Source organism: Vanellus vanellus (assembly GCF_965231255.1).
Source record: "Vanellus vanellus genome assembly, chromosome: 4".
In the NCBI taxonomy this organism is placed as follows: Eukaryota; Metazoa; Chordata; class Aves; order Charadriiformes; family Charadriidae; genus Vanellus; species Vanellus vanellus.
The window spans coordinates 4225677-4235463 of record NC_138909.1 but is presented as its reverse complement, the minus strand read 5'-3'; positions in this window follow the sequence as shown (position 1 = coordinate 4235463).

Genomic DNA, 9787 nt, shown 5'->3' with positions numbered 1-9787 from the left:
TTTATGAAGATCACAGTGATTCAAGGTAACTTGGCCTAGAATATAGTTGAAATTGATAGTTTACAGTCAGAGGGCTAAAGGCTTAGGAAAAGAATCTTAAAAGAGTGGCAGAAATTATATATTGCTTAAATAAATAAGTACTCTCCCGAAGCCCTTCAGCCTCAATAATGATATTTTCCGTTTAACTTCACCTGAACATCTGGGCAGCCTCCAGCTGTGCTCACACGCCACCCACACTCTCAGCTCCTTTATTTCCCACTCCCATACTGGGATTTAGCCAGCAATCACAATCATCAATACAAAAGAAAAGGGGTGTCTCCTCCCAGCAGGCCTCTGCAGCATGGCTGTCCCAGCACCCCGTCCTCGAGGGCCGCTGCATCGCACAGGGCACCTGCCTTGTCCTGCGTCCCCCTCAACATGGGACCTGGATGCTGACAACAATGGAGGACAGACAGAGCAATGTGGCGGTTATCGTTAGCATATTTCTTTGTAACATAGGAAAGGAGTAAGCTGATAATTCCCAGAAACGACGCATCTGGCAAGGCACTGCACAGAAAGATCACATTTTAACAGAGGTGGGACAGCAAACTGGTAAGTTGTTGATACACATTAAAAAAAAAAAAAAAATGTTGCACAGAATGGCACGGCTCTAAAACTCATCAAGTAGCCCAAAAATGGCTGGCAGGAACATCTGTGGCAATATTTGATCACAGCCAAGAGCACAAGGGAGTGATGTGGGTAAGAGAGGGGAGGACATGAGGTGGATCCATGAGGACACCCTACACAGAACGTAACATCACCCAAGACCAATCACCGTAGGACGGAAACAGTCCCTTCTGTCCTGGAGCAGAATGGGAAAAATTCTGTGCACTGCTGAAGACTGCATCCTGAAATAGCTTGGGTAGAGGACGGCCACTGGGTGTACTTCTCTGGGAGGACAAGGATCTGAAAAATGGTTCAGGGACACAGGGGGACCATGAGGCAGAAGGAGTAGAAAGACACCCGGTTCCATGGTGGGACAGCCCTAGACTTGAAGTCCCATGAGCTTTCACAAACACGCTCCTCACACTGTATGGTGGAAAAACAGAGAAAGAAGGCGGCCAGGTGCTTGCTCTCTTTCCCTCACCCCTCAAAAATTATCTGTTTTTCTCTTACAGCAACAGCAGCATTGCACATAGATCCAAGTGTGCCCTCAACACAGGAAGCCACGCAGCTGGACATGTGTTGGCTTATATTACACAACTAGAAGCGTCGAACTTAACAGCGTAGTCCTTTCCTCCCACACCCAAAAAAGTACAACTGCCCAGAAGCTGTCCATACCAACAGGTCTGATGAAATTGTTTGGGTCTATACCCAAAGAAGAGAGACAGATTTCCCTCCAGAAGATCCAGCAGTACATCTCTGCTTTTCCTCTTACTCCTAAGAGGACATGTTTGCTAGGGAGCCTCAGCCGCCTCATGCCACCACCAGCCCCTGCGCCCCAGATCTCCCAGCTCTGACACCCCTTCAAAATAGCTTCCAGAACAGCAAGCTATACAGTCTACATCCACCCAAATAAGTTTCTGGATGGGCAAAAGTGAAGAGGGGGAACTATGATTGGGATCCAGGTAGATCATTCTCTCCCCTGGATTATAACCCTTAGGTCCATTTCCCACATGAGGGGCTTTTGGTCTCCAGGCTGAAAGAGCAGTATTTCTGAGGAGGGGCTGCTGGCCCCATGTGGTGAGCCTAGACAGTGTCCCTGGAACTACCTTCCAGCAGATGTTGCTGATGTTACCAACACAGGAACGGCCCTGGGTTGTCCATTCTTCCTCTTTCCCCCATAAAACAACAGGCAGAAGAAGCCAGGGAGAAGGCTGATCAACAGTTGAGAAAAACAAGTGCTCACTTGACCTACTTACTCGCAAAACATTGACATACGGCCATCCTGGCCTGACTGGACACTATGATGAAAGACAACCAGGAAAACAGCAGCCATGGCTAAATAGCCACTTCTCACCCCGGAGTCACCCAGAGGTCACCAACAGGCTGTCACATCTGCCAAAATACACCCACAAAAGCAGAAGGTATCACCCCAACTACTTTGGTGTGATCTGAGAAGACACTCACAGGAGGCCAGGGGATCCCAAGGGCTGCCGGCAGGAGATGCCTGTGGCCCTTCCCCATCCAAAGTACCACAGCATGTGGTGGAGTAAGAAGAGTCTTGGTCTCTCATCTGCACAGAGACTCTCCAAATTTTCTCAGGACCCTGTAAGCAAAGAATGGATACTTCCTGTGGATTAAGTAATGATCAAAGAAGCTCGTGGCAAGGAAGTTGGTCACAGGTCTGGGAACAAGCTGTCCTAAAGGAAATTGCATAATATCTCATCAGCGATGACAACTGGTTTATGACTTAAAAGTTGTCTTACCCATAATGTTGCTTTAACCTTCTTAACTGAAAGCTTTTTTCTTCTTCACACACTTAAAAACTTTCTCCAGCAATCCCATCAGTGGTCCCATGGATAGGCTAGAATGTTTCCTGCTGTTGGCTTGAGGTGAGCTTCCCTTTATGTCCGCTAAATACATACTTACAAAAATCAAAGAAAAAATTTAAGGAAGCTGATGAGTTTTTCAGGCGTCCCAAGTGTTACACAGAGGTGTGGATTTATTTGCCTTTTCAGCAAAAGCAGAGTGTCATACGGTCCCTACCCCTAATTACATGCCATTCCTTACCCATTGCTTTCTTCACTGCTCCATCTGCTTTTATAAGGCTGCTCTGAAATAAACAGAAAAAACCCAAGCAACGACCTAGGTTTTATTTCCACAGGGTTATTTTTAACCTGGATCTTCTCACTGTTTTTTGTTTGGGTGGGTTTTTTGGTTTTTTTTTTTGTTTGTTTTGTTTTTTTTTTTTTTTTTTAACCGTGCAGCTCCACACATTAAAAAAAAAAAAAAAAAAAAACAAAAAAAGGTGTGTCTGCACAAATGGGGAGGCAGCAAGCCGCAGTTCATGGCAGAATGACTGGCCAGCAGCAAGGAGTCCTTAAAAAAAGGAACATAAAAAGCTCCTGCACCTAAGCAACAAGAGATGGGATCCCGGAAAAAAAAAAAAAAAAAAAAAAAGGCAGTTGTCTGTGTTGTACCCTGCAATCACACTACAAATTCCATATGATTTTATCTAAAAAAACCCAACCCATAACATTTCTTTCTTTTTCCAGTAGAGTAATACAGATTTTTAATTCATGTGTCTTCTCCTTGTCATGCTTTATTTAGTGTCACCAAAAGACTCAACATTGCACCTTCTTCTGAACCATCAGAAGCTGCAGAGCCAAAAATAGAAAAAAGAAAAGCCAAATAAATGTTTCTCTCATCAGGAGGCTTACAGGTGAGGCTCATGGCATTGAAAGGTGCAATCTGCAATAAAACCAACTAACCAAACTTATGGTCTTAGTTCTGAGCTTGGAAACATTCCCTGGGGCAACAGTCCCTCTCCACCAGAAAGCCAAAAGAGCTCAGCCAGGACACAAGGGGTATGTAGGAGCTACCTAAGATTTCCATACAGGGATGGAGGAGCTATTAGAATGGAGCTATTGGGACAGCTTCTGGTGTAGTTATGGTACCACTAGGAGCGTTCTCCAGGAAAGCAGTACCAGGACGACGGGTAAGTGCCAAGGGGCTTCGGCAAAGTGGCAAATTAACACTTGATATACACAAAAACCGTACACAGTAAACCTCTAGTGAGAAAGGGTGCTGCACTAAAAAGGGACGATACAGAAACATATAGACAAAGAGGCATAAAGGTTAAGACTAGAAAATCAGGGTACAACAGAGCAGAACCTCTATAAATATAAGCAAGCACTTTAATTCCTTATAGAGCTCTATTTTTTCTACATATATTTGCTGTCTTTTTATAAAGAGTTTTCTCAGTGAGCATCTCCTGGAGCTGAAAAATCTTTTCCTTGCTCTGAAGCTCAGAGAAGTCAAAGAAGGGAATTTATTCAAAGCCTGTATCTGAGATTATCACGTATCTGCTGCTAAATTTCCAAAAGTAAACAAGCTGTTTGTGTTTTGAATGAGAACATTTCATTCCTATGAAGCTGCCAGAGGAATTTGGTGCATCTTTCCACAATGAACTTTGAAAATACCTGTATAATATTTAGCCACCCTACGAGAAGTACAAATAATAGAAAAAATTACAGAAGCTTCCAAAGTGGAGATCTAGCACCTCTTCCCTCACTTTATGAGGGTTTAATATTTAGTCCAAACTTGCCATGAGAAATCTGACTAAAGATCTTTACAGCCCAACACAATACTACTGCAGATTCAATCCATAACTGAAACTTAAAAACCACGGCTAGCAACTTGTCTCCAGGCAAGCAGTACTGGAGATACCAGGGAAAAGGACAAAGCTTTGCAGTAACTAAGGGGAAAACTTGCTTCCCGGTTAGCTATTTCTTTTCCTCACATCTTGAGCAGATAATGAAGCTCTGCAACCTTTTAACCTTGGCCAGAATATAATCTTGCATGTTCATCACGTATCTGCAATGTTCAGGCATCTACAACAAAGGGTTGTCCCTTCCAACCCACGGCATTCTGTAAGCGCTCAAGGCCAGGCTGGGGCGCTGAAGCCCCAGGATGCTCTGAGCAACCTGATCTAGTGGAAGACCATCACCTTTGCCCCTTCTGGTTTTGAACTGATGTAATTCCACATTTTCTTGTAACACCAGCACAGATATACGTAAAATGCTGGTTGGGTCTCTCCCAAGTTAATTATTATACTGCACGCCCGGTCATTGCAAAGCTGCATCAGGCAAAGTGGGGCAAGGAATTCTTCCCAATTTCAAAGAAACATTTCATTCTCACCCCCGCCCCTCTACGGTTTCCTAATTTCAGCTTCACTGATTTGTTTTCCATAGTAAAAGATTTTTCTATAAAGAAAGAAACTATCTGTACTTATGTATTTAGCTACATTACCTCACAGTCATAGAATCCTAGACTGGTTTGGGTTGGAAGGGGCCTTAAAGATCACCCAGTTCCACCCTCCCTGCCATGGGCAGGGACACCTCCCACCAGCCCAGGTTGCTCCAAGCCCCATCCAACCTGGCCTTGAACACCTCCAGGGATGGGGCAGCCACAGCTTCTCTGGGCAACCTGGGCCAGTGCCTCACCACCCTCACAGTTAAGAATTTCTTCCTAATACCTAGTCTAAATTTCCTCTCTTTCAGTTTAAAACCATTCCTCCTCATCCTATGGCTCCACTCCCTGATCCAGAGTCCCTCCCCAGCTCTCCTCTAGCCCCTTCAGGTACTGGAAGGGGCTCTAAGGTCTCCCTGGAGTCTTCTCTTCTCCAGTCTGAACACCCCCAACTTTTTCAGCCTGTCCTCCCAGCAGAGGGGCTCCAGCCCTCTGATCATCTTCATGTCCTTCTTATGTTGGGTGGTCCAGACAGTCCCTATAAGTAACCTCACAGCTTTATGAGATCTGGCAAGATTTTATTTTTTCAGAACAAAGACTAGAAACATAGATAATAAATTAAAATTCTGACCTTTAGCTTGTCCTAGGTGATTCTTAAATATGCAGGAATGTAGCAAAATGTTTATTTCCCTGGAACTCAGATAATGAATTACATAAAACTCTGGTAAAATTCAGTTGTCACGCAGTAATCAATCACAAGCAAAACAAGATGACGCACACCAGAGTAACTCCCTCTCCAGTGTCATCACTACTGGTACAGAGATGTACCAATTTGAGATGTATTTCAGCCTTTTAGTTTGGAATAAAAATATCTATTATGCAGATTTAATTTGCGATCATCTTAATGTATAATGAATTTTGACAAAGTTCTCTCTCCCCATCCAGAAAAGTAAAAGGAAGAAGGCCACAGGAATCCCACACCTGCAACTACAACTGCAGTGTGGCTGGGACATTCACTCCCGAGGGTTTGCCTGGATAGGTATCTTGGCTTTTAAAACTGTTTTAATAACATTCATGGAAAACTACAAGCAGCAACATCATAAAGCCAGTTTAAACTGTGTATCTGCAAGAGAATCTAAGCTTGCCAAAGCAAACGATCACACATCTGCAGATGTTAATTGATGTCAGTACCCTCATGCAAAAACCATCTGGTAGACCAGCATCCAAAATTAGTTCTTCTCTATCAACCACTGTATCAGTGAAAGGTCTCCAAATCTGCAGTAGAAAAATGCCCTGAAGAAGGCAGAACTTTGATAAAAGGTGGTTTTTTTTAGTTGTTTCTGCGACATGGTGAGACAGCATAGTACTGGGAAGAAGGACTGAGGGATTACTTAATGCTTGGGACTGCTGAATGTTGACCATATCCTGTATAAATAAGATATTCAATGCAGAGTTTGAGGCGAATCATAAAATTTAAGGTGACATTTATGCAGCAGACTCAATATACAGCAGGACACCTTCAATGAAAGAATCAGACAAATCTTAAGAGTGGGGTGAAGACGCTACATGAACGCTCATTTTACAAGTTGACTATGGCATCATAAACCCAGTATTATGAAGAGGGCCCCAAGCACCTGGGCAGATGCGTGAAAAACATCTGGTTTAGAAATACCACTGGGTGTGCATTAGACTACTTGACTGCCAAAAATCTTCATGCCTGTCTGCAAAAAGTTACTGTCGATATTGTTTCTTGCTTTAGCAATCACTCCTCACCAGCCTCAGATCTTACATCTAGACATACAATTATTTCATTAACATATAATCATACTAACATTAAGCCAATTAATGCTCCACGCAGTGCAATTACAGTTTGTAAGCTGATTCTTTTGTCTGTATTTTTCAGACCAGCACTCCTAGTCTCACTGAAGGCTGCTGTTTGTAGTTCAAACACCGATTTGACACACTTTCATCAAGACATCCTTCAATCCATGTTTCCCCAATTCATGCTGAAATGCAAAGCAGTTCATACAGAAGAATTCCTGAATTGGCTCACAATGACATCCCAAGGAAGTTTCGGTATTCCTCATCTCTCTATTTTTCTAACTCCTATATAATACCTAAATAATATAAACCTAATGTATCCTCTTACCCACAATGAACATATGAAGACCTCCAGCAAATACTTTGACATTCCCCTAACTATTGGTCAAGCTTCCATCCCCTCAACATCTGTGAAATATAATCTTTTCTAACCAATTTTTTGTTACATTACAGAGTCACTGAGAAGACCAAGACAATAGGAGCATTACCTGCTCCTATTTTTGCTATTTTATAATGAAGTAAAATTTAGCATTGGTTGGTTTTTGTTTAAAAGAGCAAACACACCCCCAGCTCAAGATAAATCGGTTTTATACCACTGAAAGGCATCATTTTCATTAGGATAAATAAGTTTCAACTGGCCTGCGGTATTTACCAAACAATAGCAGAAGGCTGACTCAGAAGATTAATTCAGTTTCTTTTAAAACTGTCTTCTCTCTTCAATGCATAATAAACAGTATTGATCAAACAGGCGAGTAAAACCTCAGAATTGGTATCGTGATTCAGTACGCAGCCTGGAGCTACACATGTATTTTTAAATATGTCTTTTTAACATCCCTTCAACAATCTGGCCGACTTCAATGTTGGCTTAGCACCAACACCAATCACTGCTACATTCTTCATCTTGAAACACAGGAACATTTGCTTGCCATGGCAAAGAGGGAAGTTTTCCTGTTGTTATCCACAGTGCAGATTTAGAACATGTACCAAAATATACCCGGGGGAGTGTTGGGGGGCTTGTTGGTGGTGGTGGTTTTGGTTGGGGTTTTTCTGCACTTCCCGAGTAAAATGTTATAGTAATCTAAATGAAAGAAACAAGTTATGGTCTTCCCGACTATAGCTACCTCTCTCCTACTTGTGCCGCTAGACCAGAATAAAAGAATAAATATATTATTATCCAGCTGTAAAGAAAACCAAATAAAACAATTCACAGAAGGTAAGCATGAAATCTCTCTGAGAAAAAGTCCTCCTCCTCCCTTCCCCGCAGCAAGATCTTTCATCCTACTTATGAACTGTTAAAAATACAACCTGAACACCATTCTTCAAAACCCATGCAAAAATGCAATAGGTAGCTTTCACCTTTGTTCTGTAACACACCTCGACCTTTATGTTAAAGAGCAGCAACACAACTTCAGAGCCTCTTCTCTCATATCTACATAATTGAACCTTCGCATTAGAGGTGTTGCCTTCTTTCTTGGAAATCAGAGAATATTACCATTTGAGGGAATCACAAATGAAAGTATTTGATAGTACTACAGCCCACTTCATGCAAGCATGTGCGCCGTTTATCCCAATACACAAGCTAAAACACCACAGGCAAGTTCTTGTGTAATATCGGATTTGTTATATCCGTCTTTAAACACACATTTCCCCCAGCCCCCAAAACAGAAACACTATCTCAAAGAAAAAAAAAAAGTTATGTGACCTCATTGCAAATAAATTACAATATCTTTATGTCGAAAATTATGTCACTTGAAAGAAGAATCACACCCCTCATTTGCTGGCCACCAGCCATTTCTAGTGCTGTACAGCAAGGAAGAATGGAATCATTTGTCAAGACACCCAAAAAACCCCAAAAGCTTATTAAAAGCGCCGATGTCTTCTAAAAAAAAAAAAAAAAAAAAAAAAAAAAATCAGCAAAGCAAATGAAGCATGACTCAGCTTCAGAAGGAACCAAATGGCCTCCTTCTGTTTCTTACTAATACAGACGCACACATTAGATTTCACATACAAATAAACCCACTTATAGGCACCCATACAAATTAAGGGGGGAAACGTAGCACCCTGGAAAGAACAGGGCTAAAACTTGGCTTAAATGTATGCATGCACACACCAGTATTTTAATTGTCTCGCTTGCTTACAGTTGTGCAGCTCAAACTGCAGCGAATAGTGCATACTTACCATGCCACAGAATAAAATCAGACCACAAGCAACTTCATGCAAAGTGGTATCTTTCAAGAACATCACAGAGAGATTAGCACAAAACAGTACTAAAAACCTGACTTTGCAAGTGATGGGGGGAGTAAGAAAAAACTGCTAGCCCATTCATTGATTTCCTTAAAATCTGAATACTTGATAACCACCTCCAGAACCTATTTCCGTAGGTGATAATGAAACTGTCTTGTTCTTATGGCTGCTTTCTTCTTGAATCATTTTGCTGTTCAAAGGAAACCAGAACACCAAAACCTATGGCGAGTGCCCAAGTATCTCAAGCTTCTTTGAAAGTCTTCATTCAAGCGGCACATGTCCTCTACACAACTTATTGTGGTTATTTCTTGTCTGATAAACTATTCTGTGGGCAAAACTATCTAGCTTGCTCCAATTACCTTTTTTTTTTATACACGTATTTGGGAGAGCAGTGAAGCCCGTTTAAAGCTGCACAAGTGCTGCAGGTTACACAGCTATGCTGCCTCAGGACTTCTGCACACCTGGCCCAGGAACAGCTAAGAAGTGACTAATTCTACACCAATTTTACTCTCCTCCTGTCAGGTATATTTTGTGGAAATAGTCCCCCCTCACCCTATTATCCAACCGCTTCCTCTAAGACAGGTTCCTCTATCACTGCAGGGTGCTGAAATGAAAAACAACTACAGTATCAGATCACATTTGAACTTACAAGAAAGTAACTCTCAACACACAAGTTATTTCTATAGATCAGGCGGGTCAGACCCATCTAGAAGTTTGGTAACACAATAAATAATGCAGCAACTTCGTCTTTTTGCAACTGAATCGCAGCATGTTTATGTCTGCAGAGACTATTCAGAGATCAATCATCTCCTCTAATACCACTGTGAAA